Source organism: Nannospalax galili, unplaced genomic scaffold, assembly GCF_000622305.1.
Source record: "Nannospalax galili isolate Female #2095 unplaced genomic scaffold, S.galili_v1.0 scaffold683, whole genome shotgun sequence".
Lineage (NCBI taxonomy): Eukaryota > Metazoa > Chordata > Mammalia > Rodentia > Spalacidae > Nannospalax > Nannospalax galili.
Window position 1 is genome coordinate 5,858 of NW_008349093.1, and position 11,170 is coordinate 17,027.

Here is an 11,170-nt window from a genome sequence, read left to right on the forward strand (position 1 = left end):
GCCACTTTCAGGTGTTTGTAGGTGAGAGTTAGACTTTATCACGTTGCAGTTTTACAAAGTGTTTTAGTTTGCTTTCTAGTTTGCTTTCAATTGCTGTGACAAAATACTCTGACCAATACCAACTTGGGGAGGAAGGGGTTTATTTGGCTTTCATCTCCTGGGTTACAGTTCATCACTAAGGGAACCCAAGATAGGAACTCAGGGCAAGAACCTGGAGGCAGGAGCTGGAGTACAGGCTATGGAGTGAAAGCTGCTTGCTCCCCTGGCCCACGCTCAGCCTGCTTTTTTTTTTCCTTTCTTTTTTCAGACAGGGTTTTCCTGTAGCTCCAGCTGTTCTGGAACTCACTATGTAGACCATACTGGCCTCGAACTCACAGAGATCCACCTGCCTCTGCCTCCTAAGTGCTAGGATTAAAGGTGTGTGCCACCACACCTGGCTCCAGTCTGCTTTCTTACACAATACAGGACCACCTGCCCAGAGGTGGCACCACCCACAATGGGCTGCCCCTCCATCACTCAATAATCAAGAAAATACCCCACAAACATGACCACAGGCCAGTCCAATGGAAGCAATTCCCCAATTGAGGCTCCTTCAACCCAGGTGTGTTAAGTTGACAACTAAAGCTATTCAGCACATCAAGGAAGTGCTATAATATGGGAAAGAGGGAAAGCAGTTAAGGGTTACAGTGATAGAAGGAAGTGTAGCTTTGGGGGAGAAGGGATGAGGGCTAGTGAAAAGTCTATAGGATCAATGACAGAAATATTGGCTGTAGTCTGTGAACTAGTGAACTAGAAAAAATAAGAGTTGTCCATAAGAGGCTGGGGTACGACAATATTGTGGAAGTGGTAGAGTTATGACCATTGGTTTAAGAGGCTCATGCAGGGTAGAAGCCAAGATCATGGAAGGGAAGCAGGTCTGGGAATTAACGTGCTTGAAGACAGAAGGGTCATCTTTGTGAACCCTAACATGTCCTCATTGGTTAGGTGGGAAGAGATACAGCTATCTACCACTTCGTAGTTGTATACCTGGTTTTCCTATCTGGGAAGTGGATATACTGATAGTTTCTACCTTGTAGGGCTGTTGTGGGGACTATATGAAGCAATACACATAAATATGTACAATAGCACTTGCCATATAGTTAATGCGCAATAAGCTTTTTATTTGCATGAATATCACTAAGAAAACTCTCTTGGATTTTCATTGTGCAGACTCCTATCTGCTCTTTTATAAGAAATCTCCTTTCAACATGATCAATGACCTTGATCTTGCAAAGTTCACTGGTTCTTAGTCACTATCTTATGGCTTTAACATGTCTTGCTTTAGAAAATGTTGGTTTTCAGGGATCTTATTCTTCCAGACTTTCACCTTGTTACCCCTTCTCAATCGCCTTTGCTGGATCCTTTTTCTCTTCCTGATCTCTTAGCTTGGGGCTAAGTTCTCTTTAGTCACATTTGACACAACCTTTCCAGTTGCTTGATTTCAAAAGCATGTTTGTTCACACAGCCAAATTCGAATCTCTGTTCTCCAACTCATATAATCATAGTGATGGTATCACCAGTCACATATTTGCCCACTTTCCTCTCCTCTTCCTCTCCCCTCCCCCTCCATCTCCCTGCCCCCACCTCGGTGTCTCTATCACCCTTGACTGTATTTATCCTGCGTCTCCCATAACTCCCAGTATTGGGGTTACAGATAGATTTTCTAGATTTTTTTTTTTTTTATCTTTTTGAGACAGGGTCTCCCTGTAGCCCCAGCTGTCCTGGAACTCATTATGTAGACCAGGCTGGCCTTGAACTCACAGAGATCTGCCTGACTCTGCCTCCTGAGTGCTGGGATTAAAGGCGTGCGCCACCACGCCCAGCTGACTTCCTAGATTTAAAAAAAAATTTTTTTTACTTATTATTTTTATTTTATGTGTATGCGTGTATTACCGGAATGTAGGTAAGTGTACCCATGTCAGGCAATGCCCATGGAGGACAGAAGAGACTGTTGGATCCCCTGGAACTGGAATTATGGACAGTTGTTAGCTGCCATGTGGGTGCTGGGATTCGAACCTGTGTCTTCTGCAAGAACAGTGTTCTTAACTGCTGTGCTATCTCTCCAGCCCCAGATTTCCTGGATTTTATGTGGGTGCTTGGGATCTGAACTCAGGTCCTTATATTTACACAGCAAACATTTTATCCACTGAGCCATTTCTCTCTCTCTCTCTCTCTCTCTCTCTCTCTCTCTCTCTCTCTCTCTCTCTTCCTCCCTCCCTCCCTACCTCTGTCATTCCCTCTCTTCCTCTCTGCCTTCCTTTTTTTGAGACAGGGTATCCCTGTAGCCCCAGCTGGCCTGGATTTGCTACAGAGACCAAGCTGGCCTCAAACTCATAGAGATCCACCAGCCTCTGCTACCTGAGTGCTGGGATTCTTTGTTTTTTTCTTTTTTTTTTCTTTTTTGGTCTTTTTGAAACAGGGTTTCCCTGTAACCCCAGCTGGCCTGGAGCTCACTATGTAGACCAGGCTGGCCTTGAACTCACAGGGACCCGCCTGCCTCTGCCTTCCAAGTGCTGGGTCTACTGGCATGCACCACCACTGGCTGTTTTTTTTCTTTTGATAGGCTCTTACTATGTAGCTCAGGTAAGCTTCAAACTCATGATCCTACTGCTCCTGCTTCTGTCCTCTGAGTACCAAGATTCTGAGATTATAGGTATGTACCACCACAACTTGCTAAGGTTTTGTGTGTGTGTGTTTTTCTAGGGATTGTACCCAGAATTTTCTTGAACCTACTACACAAGAGCTCTTGAGTTGTATCTCTAACTTCCTCAGTTTTTAAAATCAGAAGAGGGCCTACTTGAACCTACTACAGAAGAGCTCTGCGTTACATCTCCAACTTGTTCAGTTTTTAAAGTCAGAAGAGGGCATTGGGTCCCCTGGAACTGGAGTTAAGGACAGTTGTTAGCTACCATGTGGATGTTGAGAACTGAACCCAGGTCCTCTGCAAGAGCAGTCAGTGCTCCTAACCTCTGAGCCAGCTCTCCAGCCCCTTAAAGTCATTCTTTACTCATTTCTTCTCCTCACCCTTCACAACCAATCTATTTAGCAAGTTCTGCTGGATCTAACTTCAGACTTTATCTGGAATTAACCACTTTTAACTAAACTTACTGCTTTTTGGGGGAGTGGGGGTTGAGACAGGGTTTCCCTATAGCCCTAGCTGGTCTGGAACTCACTATGTGGATCAGGATGGCCTCAATCTCACAAAGATTTGCCTGTCTCTGCCTCCTGAGTGCTGGGATTAAAGAGAAGCCCTGCTACATCTGGAAATTTTATTGCTTTTATTGGAGTTCTGCCCACCACTCTCCTTTGTTTTGACTACTGGTTGACCACCTTCTCTACTGGTCTCTCTGCTTTCATTCTTATACCTCTATTGATTCCATGTGGTGGCAAAAGGAATGTATGTATATGTATGTATACATATGTGTGTATGACTTTCCATGTCATTCCAATGATAGAATTTTTCTCTCAAACTTAGAATAAAAACCAGATACTAGCTGGGCATTATTGTGCATGCCTATATCCTAGCACTTGGGAGCCTGATGCACAAGGAATTCAAGGATAGCCTGGACTACATTGTAAGTGGGAGGCTACTTTGTGCTATATAATGAGACTGATTCTCAACAAACAAACATACAAAGAAAGAAATAAAGATACAAACCTCCCCCGCAAATACTTGACTATGGTGTACCAGGCCCTATGCAAGCTTGCCCCTTCTGAATTCAGCTATCACTTGATTTTTTCTAGTCCTTACCACCTGCCCTGGGTTTTTCCAAAGCGCTCTCTCTCCCTCCTTCCCTCTCAGGGTCTCACCATGTCTGACTGGCCTGTAACTCAATACTTAGATCAGGCTGGTCTGGAACTCACAGAGATCTGCCTGCTTCGGCTTCCTCAGTGTTGGTATTAATGGTTTGTACCAGGACCTCCAAAGCCTTTTCTTTCAACATGTCAGGGTTTCTATGCCTTAGAATATTTGCCCTCATTCTCTGTGCTTTTCCATCTGACCTTTGATGGCCTGAGATAGACTTAGCCTAAGAAAATCTCAGTTCCTCCAACACTTCAACTCTTTTCCTCGCTTTCTCTTTACAGTAGTCTGTACTTCCTGAAACAGAGATTTATGTGTTTATTATCTACCTTCCTGTTGTTGTACCCCATCCACTGGACCCCAAAAAGACCACTGAGGACCCAACACACCAAAATGCAAAAGCAAAGGTTTATGGTCTATTCAGGCTTAAGCTTGGGCTCTCAGACCTCACCAACTCAACGGATCCATGCTGAGAGCCCAGAGTAAGGGAGAGTGGAGTCTTTTATAGGCTTTAGACAAAGAGGGGGGGATACTGAAGATACATTTTGGTTGGTTCAAGGAGCCCGCGCATGCCAACATAATTTTAAACCGATTGGATGTATAAGATGTAGCCCTGGAAATTTCTTATTGGTAGGTGCTATTCTCAGGGCTGTGGAATGTGCTGACTGTTACCTGTGGGGCCTGGAGTCTCCATTTTTACCTTATAGGGCAGTTTTCATGCCCGGGCTTGCTTAATCTATAATTTCCTGGAAGGGGGGTGGGGAATAGCAGGCAGGGGTCAGGGCATGCCAGGGCATGTCTAGGCATGTCTAAAGCAGCAGCCAAACATTTTACAGAAGCTAAAAGAGCAATTAGTGGGGGTCTGGAGGGATTGGGGGGCAGTGGGTGAATGAAGAGGGTCTCAGGGTTCTATATTCCCCCCTTGTCTTGTAACTTGGGGACCCAATCATGGGTTCTGGTCAGCTAGCTCACAGGTATCTGGGGGGATTGTGCTAAGGGGCATATAGATTTGTTGCCTCTGAACCATAAGTTGGATGGTGCCTAACCTGTCTTTCATGAACTGTACTAATCTATTGAGGATGCATGGCCCAAAGGTGAGTATTAAAAATAAAACTATAAGGGGACCTAAGAGGGTGGAGCTCTGTGTGACGGTCTGATTGTGGGATGGATCTGATGAGGGTATATATTGTGGGATGACGAAGAATAAAGGAGAGAGAGTTGCTTGAACCTCACCTTGACATCCGTGTTGTCCTTTCCTCGGCTCTCCTGGTCGGAGTCTTGATTTGCGGCAAATGGTTTCCCGTACGTGGAATGTCTTTCCAACAGAAAAATAGAGGGTAAGGTCCGCAGGTAAGCAGCGAAGGGATAGCGCTATTAAGGGTCCCGATTTAGGGGATGAAGTTAGGACCACAGGCAGTGGCGAAGGGAATGTTACAACATCATGGGATCGACGGGATCAAAAGTGAAAGTAAAAGCCGCGCTAGTGCAGCTTTTACGAAAAGGAGGGATCAAACTAAAAGCCAAGACCATAGAAAAATTTCTAGATACTGTTTCAAGAGAGGCACCTTGGTTTTTGGAAGAAGGATACATTAATGTTCCTCAGTGGGAGCACCTCGGGAGAGATCTACAGAGTGCTGATGCTACAGGCCCGCTTCTTCTGGGCACGTTGGCTATTTGGAACTTGGTAAAATCACGTTTGTTAGACAAAACTGGAAAGTACCAGGATGATATTGCGCAGGGGGCCCAGGCACTGGAGGAAATGAAAGAGGCAATGTCGTACCAGAGCAGTCAGAGCCTCCAAGGTCTGAGAGAAAAGACAGAAACGGAGGAGGAAGATCTCTATGATGAAGAGGGAGAGTTAGCTAGTCTCTTCTCAAAGGTAGATATGACACAGGAAGAGCCTCCTGGTCCATCTGCTCCTCCCTTACCTACACCTCCCCCTTATGTGGCTGGAGGAAAAAACACTGGGGGATGCAGCCAGCATGCCCGAGTGTGGGCTAAAATGCCCCCACAAGCAGGAGCGTTTCCAGTGTTTTCAGATGCCAACAATCAAAGATATCATGAGCAACTGGATTGGAAGGTAATACAAAGGTCAAAAGAATCTGTGGCCACCTATGGTCTCCAGGCAGCTTATACTGTTACCCAGGTAGAGAGCCTCCAATGCTATTGCATGACACCCTTTGATTGGCAAAACCTGTGCAGGGCAGTATTGTCTGGAGGAGCCTATTTAAACTGGAAGGTGGCCTATCTTGAGTATGTTGTGGAACAGGCAGCCACAAATAGTAGAAATGGGCAACCAGCTTGGGGGTGGACATGCTTATGGGCCAAGGGACGTTTGTGAATAATCAGATTGGATATCCTGTAGAGGGCTATGAGCAGATTAATGAATGTGCCCTGAAGGCATGGAAAATGCTATCAGGATCAGGAGACCTAGGAGCAAGCTTGTCAAAAGTTATTCAGGGGAATAATGAGCCTTTTGCAGACTTTCTTGCCAGATTGGTGGAGACAGCATCGAGAGTGTTCCCGAATGTGGACGCCGCCATGCCATTAGTTAAACAGCTGGCATACAAACAGGCTAATAAGCCGTGCCGGGATGCTCTCCAACCCTATAAAGCCAAAACATTAGATGTATGGATCAAAGTTTGTAGGGACATAAATGAATCTGTTCTCCAGGGACAAGCTTTAGCTGCTGCCATTGTGGCAGGGTTAAAAGGAAAGCCAGGCCAATCTGGGCCACATAAGGGAATACGAGGAGGCTGCTTCACCTGTGGCCAGCAGGGGCACTTTAAAAGGGATTTCCCCAATCGTCCCTTGGCCAGTAGGGCTGCTGGCCCCCTGCATTCCTCACAAGGCCCCATGCGTTGCCCAAATCTGTGCCCACGAAGTCAGAAGGGTAACCACTGGGCAGGCGAATGCCAATCTAAGTGGGACGTTAATGGCAAGTCTTTGGGCCCCGGCCAGCAGGGAGCAAGGCCAAAAAACGGGCAATGGGGCCCTTTGTCTCAGGGCCCTCAAATATATGGGGCAATGCAGCAGACTCCCACTCAATGGCACATCATGCAGCAGATCCCTCGTCACCCCCGGATGAGGGATTCCCCCAAAGAGCAACCACAGGAAGCACATGATTGGACATCTGTGCCACTGCTAGACTCATATTAACTCGAGATGGGGGTCCAAACTATTAGTTCCAATTTCCGTGGGCCCCTACCCAAAGATACAGTGGGTCTTTTGCTAGGACGCAGTTCTGCAACCCTAAAGGGCCTGGTAATTCATCCAGGAGTGATTGATTCAGATTATGAAGGAGAAGTTAAGATCATGGTCTCTTCTCCTAAGGGGATTTCGGCCACCACCCCCGGCGATCGTATCGCACAGCTCTTGATTCTTCCCAGTTGTCATTCCCAATATCCTACTAAAGGCTTATTAAGGGGACAAGAAGGATTTGGCTCCACCGGTAATCCTGGGGCCTGGCTGATGATGAATTTGAATGAGCGGCCTCTATATAAATTGATTGTCCAAGGAATGCCCCTATGGGGTCTATTAGACTCAGGAGCTGATCACAGTATCAATAAAAATGCCGATTGGCCGAAGGCATGGCTGGTTCAGCATTCCACTCAAGTCTTAAGAGGCTTAGGCTATGCCCAACATCCCGAGTGCAGTGCAAGCTTTTTGACATGGAAAGATGAGGAAGGACATTTAGGAATTTTTCAGCCCTTTGTCTTAAGTATCCCCATTTCTCTTTGTGGGCGAGATGTGATGAAATAAATGGGAATTACATTAACCACAGATAACTGTTATAGCCCGCAAAGCACAAAGATAATGAGTAAGATGGGCTATAGGCCTGGTAAAGGATTAGGCCTCAGGGAAGATGGTCGTAGGCTTCCTATTTCTGCCCAAGGCAACATTTGTCGCCAAGGCCTGGGTTTTTCCTAGGGGCCACTGAGCAAATTCCTATTAAATGGAGAAGAGATCAGCCTGTGTGGGTACCTCAGTGGCCCCTTCCAAAAGAGAAACTGGATGCTGCCCACCAGCTAATAAAAGAACAGCTAAAGTCTGGCCACCTCAAGGAATCCACCTCTCCTTGGAATACGCCCATCTTTGTTATAAAAAGGAAATCTGGAAAATGGAGATTATTATATGATCTGAGGGTTGTAAATAATGCTATGGAAATCATGGGCCCAGTTCAGATGGGCCGTCCTATGATTTCAGCCCTTCCTCGCAATTGGCCATCAATAGTAATTGATTTAAAAGATTGTTTCTTTTCCATCCCGCTGCATCCTGATGATACTGATAAATTTGCATTTACATTGCCATCCATAAATCATGCTAGCCCTGAAGCCCGTTATGAATGGGTTGTGTTACCGCAACGTATGGTGAACAGCCCTACATTGTGTCAGCTATATGTAGGCAAAGCAATTCAAGCCATTAGAGAGCGATGTGCCTCTGTAATAATTTATCATTATATGGATGACATTCTAATTTGTGCAGAAACCGAGAAGGACGTGAATGAGGCCGTTACACAGTTAATTGTTGAATTAAAACAATGGAATCTTGTCATTGCCCCTGAGAAGATGCAAACAGACTCTTTAAAAAATTACTTGGGAACAAAATTAACCAATACCGTGGTTGAAGCTCTTAAATTGTCTTTGAGAATTGATTCTCTTCGCACCCTCAATGATTTTCAGAAATTTCTGGGAGATGTGAATTGGATTAGGCCTTATTGCCATCTTCCGAATGCCGAATTGCAACCTTTATTTGAGTTGTTAAAAGGGGATTCTGATTTACAGTCGCCTAGAAGCTTAACCGCTGACGCTCGCCAATGTATCGCTAAACTTGAAGAAAAGTTGGCCCATGTACAAGTGGATCGTATAGATTTGACCAAACCACTCATATTATGTGTGATTGCCTCTGATTTATCCCCTATGGGGGTGTTATGGCAAAAGGGGCTGCTATTGTGGATATATTTAAATCATTCTCCCAATAAAGTTTTGCCATGGTATCCAGCTGCTGTAGCTCAGGTAGTTTTAAAGGCTATTAAAATAAGTGTTGGTGCCTTGGGCAAACAACCTGTTATTGTGACTCCCTATACCCCAAAATAAATTGAACTTTTGGCTGCTAATAATGATGATTGGGCAGTACTGTGTACCAGTATGACAGGAGATTTTGATAATCATTATCCCTCTCATCCTTGGTTGCAATTTGTAATTAGAAATCCATTAGTTTTTCCAAAAATTACTCACTTGAAACCTATTGCAGGAGCAGTTAATATCTATACAGATGGTTCCAAAGGCGGGGTGGGAGTAGTTTATGTGGAAGGAAGGAATCCCAAGACTTATATCTTCCCCTGTCAATCCGCCCAGGCAGTAGAGCTGAGCGCTGTGATGCAAGTTTTTCTGGAAGTTAAGGAATCCTTTAATTTAATTTCCGATAGTCAGTATGTAGTCCAAGCTGTGCAATCATTAGAAAATGTCGGGGTAATAAAAACCTCCTCCACAGTTGCCTCCCTGTTGCGATCCTTGCAATGCTGTACATGGGAGCGCAAAAATCCTTTTAGCATCATTCATATTCGTGCACATACCGGTCTTCCTGGACCGATGGCAGAAGGAAATGCTATAGCAGATCTTTATACAAGATCCGTGTTTGCCTTTTTAATCGCTTCCCCAATTCAATTAGCCAGAGATTTTCATAAAAATTTTCATGTTAATGCTAGTACCCTAAGATTAAAGTTTAGAATAACTAGAGAGCAGGCCCGGGATATAGTTTTGAAATGCGCTCATTGTGTTTACCTATTGCCCCTACGGGGTATAGGGATGAATCCCAGGGGCCTCTGCCTAATGGCACTCTGGCAGATGGATGTTCCTCATGTTCCTGAGTTTGGCACACTTAAATATGTGCATGTGTCAGTGGATACCTGCTCGGGAATTATTTTTGCCTCTGCTCATGTGGGAGAGAAGGCTCAGCATGTTATGGCACACTGTTTACAAGCCTTTGCAGCCTGGGGTATACCCCAACAGTTTAAAACAGATAATGGACCAGCCTATACATCAAGCTGGTTCCAACATTTCTGCCATGCCATGGGTATTAAACTTACCCATGGATTACCCTATAATCCCCAAGGGCAAGGAATTGTGGAACGAGCCAATGCCAGCATTAAACAGGCTTTAATTAAACAAAAAGGGGGAATAAGGAACCAGTTTAAATCTCCAAAGGACAAACTGAATATTGTTCTTTTTGTCCTTAATTTTTTAAATCTGGATGTAGAAGGTCATTGTGCGGCTGATCGCCATAGTAATCCACAGGTAGTACATCGTGTGTCTGTAATGTGGAAAGATGTCCTTACAGGGGCTTGGCATGGACCCGACCCTGTCTTGACCTGGACACGAGGAGCGGTGTGTGTGTTTCCTCAGGATCAAGAGAGTCCCATTTGGGTGCCAGAACGCTTGACCCAGCCATTGGGGAAGAAAGGCAAGCACGATGGAACAGCGGTAGATTGTAATGATGATTCTCAGCCTGCTCAACATGGTGAGCTTGAGGGTGCCCATAGTGTACGTGCAGGAAAGGGAGTTGTGGGGGGTAGTGATGGCCTTCCCACTCCCTGTCCCTCTGAGTCTTGATGCAACAGTGTTTCCCAAACTGCATCTACTCTTAATCAATTATCAGCTTCAACTGCTGGAGCCTTGGCTCAACAAGAAAGTATTAATGCCCAGCTTAAAGCAGGTATCTTGATGCTCAACCAACGGGTTGACCTTCTTCAAGAACAAGTGGATATATTAGGACAGATGGCCTTCCTTCCCTGTATATATTGCATGACTGGAATATGTAAAACATCTGTAAAGTTTCAGAATTTTTCCCGAGCAGGTAATTTATCCCGAGAAATTGGAACAATGCTGCAAGGAAATTGGAGCCATGAGTTCGACAAGAAGATGGCAGAGTTGCGAGCATCAATCGTGGCAACAAATAACACCCGAGTAGAGATTGCCACTGTGCAGCAGTGGCTGGAGGCTATGCAGGGCACCTTTAGCTTCCTCGAGAATTGGGGGTGGCATGGTTTTTTGGGGGTTCCTTTTGGTTGTGGCGTGTGGAGGTATACTGTGGTGCATGATGCGCATGCAGTGGCAGACAGTGGCCCAACGGCAAATGCTCGTCCAAGCTATGGCAACGCTGGAAGCAGGAGGATCTCCCTCCATTTGGCTAAATATGCTGGACCGGTAGTCAATGACGGGTAAGAACCTCTCATTCGCATACCAACCTAAGGCAGACCGACAACCATGATGTTGCCGAGTTGATGACGGGTAAGGATGCTAAATGAAAGAGGGCAACCTAAGCCAGGCA